We start from the raw sequence: 11,332 nt of genomic DNA, 5'->3' as shown, positions 1-11,332 counted from the left end.
TAGTGCTGACCGCTGTCAGAAGTTTGGTATGTGCCCTTTCACACTTATCTACGTACACACAAGCTTACAGAAATGTATGTGTGCTCTGTGACATGGCAAACAAGCACACAACACAGACACATAGCCCTAGGACTAGACTCCATATGGTATCTAGTTTTCCCTGCCTGCCCACAGAGCTATGAGTCAGCACCCACCAGGATCTCTTATAAAACCAGCAATTTACGAGACAAATTAACACGTTGCATACGGATCGTGAGAATCTTCAGGAGGGATTTAAACCCCGCTGTACGCAATGTGTTAAGAGAAGGTTTAGAACACGCTCGTAGATTTTTCTACAGTACCAGACTTCGTGCCCTCTCTACCTCAAAAAACCTGCCTGCACAGAGTCAGATAAAGCCACACCTCATTGCCAGTGACATGCTAGAAGTTCTGGCTGGTCTTTATCTGCAGCTGGCAATCGATAAGGCTTTCTGCTGTCCTATTCCCCATGGTAATTAATATTTTGTGGTGAGCAAATACTCTGGTGTGTGTTCTTCGTGTCTTACCAGTCGGAATACTATGATTGGCGCTCTGAGAGGACCAACTCAACGGTCCCGGGACCAAGTGGAATTGGGGAAAGAGCACAGACCTTGAGGTCAAACAGGCTTCAGTTCAGCTCTCTCTTTCACTGGCTGTGTGTATATACTTGGGCAAGTCAATGAACCCTGAACCTCCGTTTTCTCACCTGTTGAATGTACATAATGTTGTACCTCCAATAATCTTTCAGAAAATTCAATCATTCAACAAATATTTACAGAGCTGCTGTTTACTGCATCCTGTTTACTTAGCCAGACCCTACTTGTCTCTGCCATAAGCGGTGTTGGACATGGATGGCCCTGGGAGCTGTCAATGGTACAGTGGGTGAGCAAAAGTGACAAACATGCCTGCCTTGATGGAGCTCACATGCTGGAGGCAGCTGTTATTATCATTATTATTTATTCCATGGCTATCTGGCACCACACTGCTGTAAATTGATTTCATCTCTGTTATGCAAGTAAGCAACGAGGCTGAGTTGGATTAACAGGCAAGGTACCTGGGCAACTTCTCTAGGCACCATCTATAGATGTGCTCAAGCCTCATGGGAATCAATCACACACAGGGAATTGATTAATTCAGGTTTCCACATCTGACTCTTGAGATAAATGGTTAAACATAAATTGGTCCTATACCAACCAAAGTGGTCAATTCCTTCAAATGGAAAGTGAGACAACACTCCTTGAATATGCTCATCTTTCTTAGTTGGGTAAACATTTAAGGTTCTGTCATTGGTCTCTTTAGATGAAGTTGACTACACGGTCAACTGAGGTTCTGAAGCCAAATAATGCAACATATAGGGCTATTTCCTGGGACTGAGTGGTTTGTTTAATTGCATAAATTGTAGACTGTTTAATATGTATCCAAGAATCATGTTCAGAAAAATACAAAATAAAACCCAAAGATAATAAGGACTCCAGAAAAATGGAAACCTTGAGGGGGAGGGTAATGAAAGTCAGGAAAAATACTTTTAAAATCTATTTTGGATAAGACTGTGTGATTTCAGTTCTTTGTGTCTGTGAATGACTAACTGTAATCCAGTCACACATGATGGAAAATTTGAAATGAAAGACAAATCCAAATACGGTAAGATTAGATGTTATATTATACTCAATGTATCTAACAAACCCCTAGATGGAAAGAAAGATATATATAATTTTTACCAAAAGAAAAGCTGTTTTTCTCACTAAATAAATGTGGAATAAATATTAAAAGGATATTGGTTTAAAATGGGGCTAAATTTGTAGCTGCCCAGAAACCTTTGTGTCTGGGTCCAGTCCTGTTGGATTGAGGTTCTGGATGCCCTTCCTGGGATAAGGGTCTCTACAGTTGGGGTTAAGGCACTCACTCATTTATTAAAAATTTAATCCATTGTGCATTTATTTATTTATTAAAATCAAATTTACTAAGCACCTGTCATATAGGTACTAGGAATGTAAAAATTAGTTTGCCTAACCCTGCTCTCACAGAGCTGATGGACAAGGGACATGAGACCTTCAGAACAGTGTGGTCCAGCCCAGCTGCATGACCCAGCAAAGGCTGTAGGAAAACTGAGAACAGAGACAGCCCTACTGATGCATTATTTAGCCAGACTGCCCTTTCCACTGCCATCAGTCTAGTGTTGTGTTCTGCCAAGGGGAGGCACTGGCAGGGTGGCCACACTGGAGGTGGGGGGTGGGGGCGGGGGGAGTGGAAGGCTCATGCTGCCTGGTTCTGTAAAGACAGCACTGAGATGAGAGGGGACTCCCCTCTCCTGGCATTTCTCTTTAGCAGGGTTCAGTAAACTTCTGTAAAAGGGCCAGACAGTAAATACTTTTACCTTTGGGGGCCATGCAGTCTCTGTTGCAACTGCTCACCCCTGTCCATAGCAGGAAAGCAGCCTCAGCATAGGTGCCGAATAGCGTGCCTGTGTTCAGTAGACTGGCATTTATAAAATCAGGCAGCGGGCCGGATCGACACCCCTGATCTAGACCCCGTGAGTGTCACCACCTAGCTTCACTGTGCACTTTAACAGGCCTGTTTATTGCTAATGTGGATGCTGTCGGATGGCTAAGCATGTGAAGGAAGAACAACAGGAGTTCCTCTGTCTCCCAGATTTATGTGCACAGCACATGTCTCAGCATCCTCTTATGTCTGGGTTTCAATTATGATGTCATCTTCTACTAGCTGTCTACCTTTGGTCAAGGTATGAACCCCTGTAAACCTTGTTCCTCCTCTGTGAAAGGAGATAAAAATGCCATCTCCTCCTAGTAGGAGGGTGAAGCCTCACCTTGGCCACCCTCCTCCTCACTCCCTTCGCCAGCTCCCCACCCACCTGCTTTCCCGCCTCACTAAGAAATCAGTCTAGGGGATGGTAGTTCCCAGGCCATGAGGCCAAATTCCCAATTGCCCTGGAGCAGCCCTTTACTCAGGAGCAACTTTATAAACATCAAGAGACTATTTTTCCAAAGCCCGTTTAAAAAAAAATCCCAGGCAAAATAAAAGCACATTGTGCTTCTCAGGGTTTGTTTTTTAAAAAAGTGTTTTTCCACTGATGTTTTAAATGAAGCGTTCTGTTTCTTTTTTCATTTCTCCCAGCGGTTCTTGGAGACAGTCCACATACCGATATTTCACCCTTTACTTGCTTTCCTGGATAAAACTTTCAAGTTCAAGTTCATTGCACTCAGGAGTTGGCCAAGCAATCAAATAGTTTCTGTCTCCTGTGTCTCAGAATCCTCAAGGCGGTGCAAGCTGCATTTTTCCAGGACCAGGACAGGATGCCAGAGTGATGATGTCATGGCCCCAGCAGCCAGCCCCTTCGTTTCCTGTTTCTTTCCTCCTGACAGACTCATGAATCATATCAGCTTTATCATTTGACTCCCATCTCATTTCCCTGTTCCACAAACGTTTAGACTTATAGGAGGTGGGAGCCAAGTGTAATGAAAACATAAAGTCCTGAGTTGCTTTTTCCTTACAAAACTGGAACACATGTTCTCCCATCTCGAAAGAAAGCACACCATCTGGCTTAATTTGGAGTTTTCTGGCCAAGCACTCTGCTCCCTGGGTCAGACAGTGGTGATCTCATCTGGAAAGCTGAACCCTCACTGTGCCAGAGGTGGGTGAGGTCCCAGCCAAGGTGGCAGTCGGGCCCTTGTGCGTGTCCACTCTTGGCACTCACAGAGCATATGCATTGTAGGGAGGGCGTTCATGAAGTAACCCCAGCTGAGGATGAGATGTTTGTGATGCAATCTATGATCATGTTTAACAATTCCCTTTTGCAACATTTCTGCCCTGTGCCTCTCCCTCTGCATCTCAATATCCCTGACCTTGAGTAAAAGTATTGATAGGAGAGGGAAACTCTAACAAAGAATTTAGATACATTGAGTTTGAAACTAAAGCATCAATGACCTGTAAACATGTGGAAAGTCTAAGGTCAGAGGCAAAAGTTATCTAGATACTCAGCTACGCGGAAGGTAAGCTTACCTGCTCACAAACACATGTTGCTAAATTTATTGAGTGCTTGCTGTGTGACAGGCCCAGGTCTAAAGGTTTTACTCGCACAGCTCATTTAATCTTCACAACTCTACAAGGTAAATGTAATTATTGTGGCCATTTTACAGATGAGAAAACTGATGCACTAGAAGGTACCTTGCTAAAGTCACAAGGCTAGCAAATGTCAGAGCCTGGGACAATGGCGAGGATTCTGAACATCTCTCAGTATGTATGTGCCATGTGATATGAGTATAATATTATAAATAAGAATATTAGTTTTTAAAATTCATGTACACATTTCAGACATTCCATGTATATTTTCGTGTGATATTTGGTATAATGAGATTTGACATTTATGTTCACTAGAGCCACAGTGATGTGGTGTGGAAATATACAACTTAGTACATATACAATGTAAATGTGCTTGTACGCAAATAGTATTCCTATTTAACACTCCAGGAGTCTCTGTGTCCCAGGCTTGGGTCCATGTCTCTGGCTGGTTCCAGAATGGACCTCTGTAACTGCAAGTGCTGCACGTGAAGAGCAAATGAGATCTTTCATCACTAGGTATGATCCCACACACTGTTCCTCTTGGGCCAAAATGTTACTTTGACCAGGTAATACCAACTATTTTTCTAAAATATCGGTCGGGCCAGACTTGTCCATATTTAATTGGCTTTCCTGCATCTTCTTTCGATAATAGTTATTCTGAAAAAAGTTGTGACAATTGAATTCTGATTCTCCCAGCACGTGTCTAAGAGGTGGAGGTGCTCATTGGCCAGGAGGCCTGTAGAGGTCTGACAGCAGCTTACTTGAATTAAGGGGCTCTGGGGCCCTCTCAGTTGGCCAATTAGTCATATGAACCCTGCGTCTCATCCTCCCTTTTCATCCCCCTTTCCAACAGCTGTTCCACATCCTCTTGGGGGAAGCAAGCTGAATTTAATTTTGGCATTAAGTGAGAAACTGCAGCTCACAAGTGTATCTTTAGTGTTTATCTTTTAATTGTGTATAAATACACATAACATTAAATTTACCATCTTAACTGTTTTTAAATGTACAGTTCAGTGGCATTAAGTCCACTTACAATGTTGTGCAACCATCACCACCATCATCCCCAGAACGTGTACATCTTCCCAAACTGAAACTCTGTCCCCGTTAAACACTAACTCCTCTTTCCCCTCCCCAGCCCCTGGCACCCACCATTCCACTTTCTGTCTCTGAATTTGACTAGTCCGGTTACCTCATATAAGTGGAATCATCCAGTATTTGTCTTTTTGTGACTGACGTATTTAACTTAGGATAATGTCCTCAACGTTCATCCACGTTGTAGCAGGTGTCAGAATTTCCTTAACTTTAAAGGCGGAATAATGTTCTATTGCATGTATATACCACAGTCTGTTTACCCATTTATCCATTGATGGACACTTGGGTTGCTTCCACAATTCACAGCTATTGTGAGTGATGTTGCTATGAATTGAACATGGGTGTGCACATATGTCTTTAAGGCTCCGCTTTCAATCCTTTTGGGTAGATACCCAGAAGTAGAATTGCTGGATCATGTGGTAACTCCATGTTTAAATTTTTGAGGAACTACTATACTTAGTAGTCTTAAAGGTCTACATAAAATGGGCAGGTGACTTTTCAAATTCCTGTGGTTAAATAAAAAAAATCATACTAATCTTAGGTTTCCTGACAAATCGAAGTAACTCACTGATGAGGCTGCTGTTTTGACTGTTCTTCCTCATTTATCCACTTTATTGAGAACTTTTACGAGCTTCCTCCCTTTAAGGATCCAGTCAAATGAGAGTCTATTATTGGTAGCACATAGTCAGTATTATAATATAAAATAAATAATAGAAGAACACTCTACTAGATTTACTCTTTAAAGAAGATTCTAAGCAGCTAAGATTATTGCTTCACTCTCTGTCCTCCTGGCATTTGTTTACTAAAACTTCACTACAGCCTTTCATTTTTCCAGTCACTTACTCATTCTACAAATGTGAAGCCCTTTGTCATCCGCGTGGGCACTGTCAGTCAGCATTCACTATCATGTTCTGCAGATATCTCTGTCCGTGTCTTGTTGTTCTAACCCACATGTTGCACACCAAACGCCCCCAGGAATTAGATGGTTCTGAGGGCTGGTGAGCCATGGAGACTGAGAGAGCCTGTGTCCTATCTAAGGAGCTGCCACTTTTTCTGTGAGAATGCAGGCCCAGTTTTCCAAATCTTTCTAATTTCCAGGAAAAGCAAGAAATATAGATTATAACATGAAATCTCCCAGCTTTTCACTGCTAGCCATTTATTTAGGAAAAAAAAAAAACACAAAGAAAACACTGCAGAGGCCAAATAAAAACACATTTATAAATCAAATGCAGCCTCGCTGTCACTAACTTTGACCTGTGCTCCAACTGAAACTTTTTCCTGGATCACAAAGGCCATATCTCATGAACATCTTGTTTTCCCCAGGGTGCTATCAAGAGGGGATGAGTGAACCAAGAAATGGAAATAGAAGTGGAAATAAAGCTGTAGCTCCTTGACCCCTTACTTGCCTGGGCCTCTTCTCTGGGACCATCTATTGCTCCAGTGTTTTCCAAAGTAAGAGACTTGGATCACAATCGACAAAAACTGCTGTCTCTTTCCATTCTGACTTCCCCTCGGTCACACTTAACCTCGTCTCAGGTGACACTGAACTGGCCAAGTATATCCTTGGGAAATTGTAAAGGGGAAGCTGAGTTGAAGATACATTTAGTTTGAAGGGCAAGGAATTTATTTTTGTGGTAGGCACACATAATGCCCTCGGGCCACAGTAACACTGCCCCCACTCTGACCAGTGACTAGCCAAGATGAGAAGTCTGCAGGACCTGGTTGTTGGACTCACCCCAGGGCCAAATCCCAGGTTCTACATCAAACCTGAGATCGTGCAATTTCCTGCCAAGACCTGGGTCCTCCTTGGGCCTCTCATCTGAACATACCCTCTGGTGAATGAGAAACTTCACTGCTGGTTGTGTACCTCTAGGCCCAAGAATGACCATGAGGTGGCTGTTTTCACAGAGAATGGGTGGAACATGGGCTTGCATGTGTGTGAGGCCCCCAAGGTACTGGATGGAGCCTGGGGTAGGTAAAGAAGGGGTGGGTCTGACCTTCTTTGGGATTTGGAATCCAAACCTGGCCTTCCCAGTTATTATGAAGGCATATTTTTCAAGGAAGGAAGAGAAAACATATTTATTTAACAGTTTATTTGCATTATTTATAATAGTTAACTCATAAAACCTTTCAATGTTTAGACATGTTGTATATACATCTAATTTGTACTCAAGCCTGGGCCCCCACAATCTTAGGAGTATAACTAGGTCACAGTTACTTTTTCCATAGTTCTTTTGGTCATTATTGCTGTGTAACTATAGCTCCAAAACTTAGTGGCATAAAACAACATCTTATTATGCTCGTGGATTCAGTGGGGCAGAAATTCGAAAGGGCACACTTGTCTCTGCTCCACAATGTCTGGCGTCTCAGCTGGAAAGACCCCGTGATATAGTGACTCTGTAGCAGGCGCCAGAATCACTCTGGTGGTTGGTGCTTGCTGTCAGCTGGGCTGTGGATTGTAACATCTAAATGTGGCCCAGGATTCTTCAAAGGATGGCAGCCATAGAGGAACTGGACTTCTTACATGGTGGATCAGGGCTCCAAAGGCAAGAACCCCAGAGAACAAAGTGGTAGCTGCATTGTTTTTTCAGATCTAGTTTTCTGTTGGTTAAAACCAAGTCCCAAGTCCACCCAGATTCAAGGGAAGGAGACATAGACCCCCTATTTCAATGGGAATGTGTCCAAGAACTTGGGGGCCATATTTTGAAAGCACCACACAGATTAAAATATTGTTGGTCATCTTGGTGTTGGAATGGCTTCCAGGAATATATTTAAAGGCAATTCAAAGAACATGCCAAAGAAATTTGAAATCTCCCAAAATTTTATAGCTCATACATAAAAAAACTTAATAGAGGTTTTCCTCATATATAAAAAAAGTCTAAAAGGTTGTGTCATTATCAATCATGAATTTTTTAAGCTGAAACTTTTCTAAAATATCAGTAATAAAAAATATTTTTGATCAACTATGCTATAGGAATGACTGAATGATATCTCACTATATTCTTTTTATAGAAAATATTATGAAATGTTTACCACATGAAGAAGCAATAGAGAATGTGCTGCCAAAAAAATGCAGGCATTTTAGACTGTTACATCATCATATGACCATCTTTAAGAATATTCAGGACGCAAAGTAGTAATTAATCCCAAAGAAGAAAAGACCAGCATAAGCAAGAACAGCCTAGGAAAACTTCATGGAGGATGAAGGAGAGATGGGATTTCAGCAGGTGGAAGAATAGAGGCTGAGGGCAGGGTTGGATCAGCTGATAAACCCATATTGTCAGTTACATCTTATATCAGTTCTGATTGGTTCAGTCTCCATGCTGATTGGTCAGCACCTGCCATAGCAGTTGGTTAATATTTTGCATATCATTCCTGTCAGTTAGAGGGAACAATATTATCAAAGAAACAGAGAAGGAATAATCTTGGCTCGTTTATCAAAAGGTAAGGGAATTAAGATTGGCGTGGGTCCAGCTGGAGCAGTTATGGGGAGTACAGCTGTTTAATTATAGTAAAACCAATTGTGAAGAATATTGAATGTCAACAAAGGAATTTGTACATAGTCCTGCAGGCAGTGGGGAGTAATAAACCTTTCAGTAAAATAATGACCAAATGGAAATTTTTATTGTATTTTAGTAAAATTACTGTAGTAGTTGAATGAGGAAAAACTAGAAAGACCTTTTCAGAAGGTGACTGTCATAATTCAGGCATGCACTTACCAGATGTTAACTAGGGAAATAAAAATTTAGGCTTGTTTGTGTATCACTTCCTTTACACAAGTTTTGTATTATTAGCTTATAGCAAATCATGTACTGAAGACCTCTAGTGCCCCTTAAAATCCTCTGATCCCATCTCTTTCTAGCCACCACTGCAGTTTTATTCAACCAGCTTCATGCTGGAGCACTCTTTGAGTGCCTTTTCTCACTTGCCAACCATGGCTTCTCTGATGCAGTGACTGGCTGGAATATCCAACAACCCACTGGGCACTCACTAAGAAATCCAGTGTTGCTAACATCCTATGGAGCAACCATCGACCACTGGGGATGTGCACTGTAGGGTAAATGCTTCTCCTTTTCTCCCCACCCCATGGTGACACATTTCGTAAAGCTTCCAAAAGTACCCGTGCGGTTAGACCCCTATGAAGATGGCTGCCCTGATTGTATTGGCTTTCCTCCTCAGGCTCCCACCTCATCCTGACACACCCTCCTGCTCCCTGTGGCCACCTTCCCAAATAAACCACCCATGCAGAAGCCTTTGTACCATGCTCTCCTTTGGGAAATCCCAGGCTGAACTAGAACAGGGCCCTCACTTCTAGGTCTTGGAAGTCACCATGGCGGAACCTCACAGAATTTTCTGCCCCCACTAGGAATAGCAATATGACCAATAGCTAATATCTCTTTTTGACCTGTTAATTTTTAAAAATGAGTTTGTAGAGCTGATGCAGTCCCATATACCACATAGTGGTTTTAAGCCTGTAGGGACATAATTCACAGTACTGGAAAGAGTAGAGAATTTAGAGTCATAACACCTAGTTTTGAACTTTGCCACCTATACTAGCTGAGTGATCAAGGCAAATCACATAACTCTTCTAATCTTTAGTACCTTGTCTATAAAATAGGTAAGTTAGTAACTCCCGTCCTCACTAGGTTCATATAAGTATCAAATAGGACAATGTATGTATGGTGGGCATTTGCTAATTTGAGTGTTCAGCTTCTATCTCCCTTCCTCTTAGTCAATCCCAGTTTGTTTGTTTGTTTGTTTGTTTGTTTGTATGGATATTCACACACATTCACTTTCTCCGACACATCCCATACTTTATACTCCGCTTCTCATTGAGTAAATCTAAAGAGGCCTTTTATCATTTTCTGGACACTATGATTGGAAAAAGCAAGAGAAAATTTGTTATGAGATGTGGGAAAGAAACTCCCTCACTTTTTTGAGAGAGCAACCAAAAAACAATCTCTCTTTGCCCTGGATATGAATGAGACAGCATGTGACTCCTGGAAATTGCTAGACATCCTTTTTTGACACTAATGAGTATCAGCCTAAACCAGAAAAGAGTGATAGTGAGATTACTGAACTTCTGAATCAAGCCACATCCAATACCCACATGACCTCTTTTCACATAAGTGAGTCATTAAATCTTCTGTTTAAGCCAGTTTGAGTAAGGCTTTCTCTTACCTGGATCAGAGAGACTCTGAGGTAGTATGCAAAGAAGCTTTGTAACGTACAAATCCCTACAAAAACATTAGATGTTATTATTTATATTATTACTAGTTAGCAAGAATACCCATGGTCCGTGGAGTATGTTCAGAAAAGTTTCTAACTTTTCATTTTAATTTAGTACCTTCTTTTGGAAAAAAAAAATTAAATAATTGTCTTATAGTAAGTTCAGAAACAGATCCCAGCTAGATTAACTACATACATAAAAAGAAACAAACACTCTTTAAAAACTTATAAGACTGAATGAGTTTTAAAATACATATATTGAACTTACAAGTCATAAAAGAAAATACTGTCAGATTCAGTGACATGAAAAATACAAAAGCTGCTATGTGGCAAAAAAGATACCATAGACAAAGTTAAAATGCAAAGAACAAACTGGGAGGGGGGGTATTTGGAGCTTATCTGAGAGATAAAGGGTTGGTATTCTTAATATATAAAGAGTTCCTACAAATTAATAAGAAAAGAAGAAATTTCAATGGAAAAATAGGTAAAAGATTTGATCGTGAACTATAAAGAACATAAGAAAAGATGCTGAACTTAAGATCAAAGTAAGTCAAGGGCAATCAGGTTTAAAAAGATTTCTAGTAATTATAATAACTACCATATATGAAATGCCAGGCACTATAAGAATTATCTCACAGAAATGTAGGTATACAAATAATCATTATAGAGTTTTAAAAAATGAAAACAACTTAAATGTCAAGCAATACAAAATTGGTAAAATATGTTATGATGTAATCCTATATTGACATACGTTAGGGCCATTAAAAAGGATCTGTAATACAGAATTGTACACCTGAAATCTATGTAATTTTACTAACAATTGTCACCCCAATAAATTTAATAAAATAAAATTTTAAAAAAAAAAAGGATCTGGTAGACCTTTACGTGTTAGCATGAACATAAGCATGACATATTG

The sequence above is a fragment of the Rhinolophus sinicus genome, chromosome 14, assembly GCF_057876585.1.
Source record: "Rhinolophus sinicus isolate RSI-liver-muscle chromosome 14, RSI-T2T, whole genome shotgun sequence".
NCBI lineage: Eukaryota > Metazoa > Chordata > Mammalia > Chiroptera > Rhinolophidae > Rhinolophus > Rhinolophus sinicus.
This window is presented reverse-complemented; position numbering follows the sequence as displayed.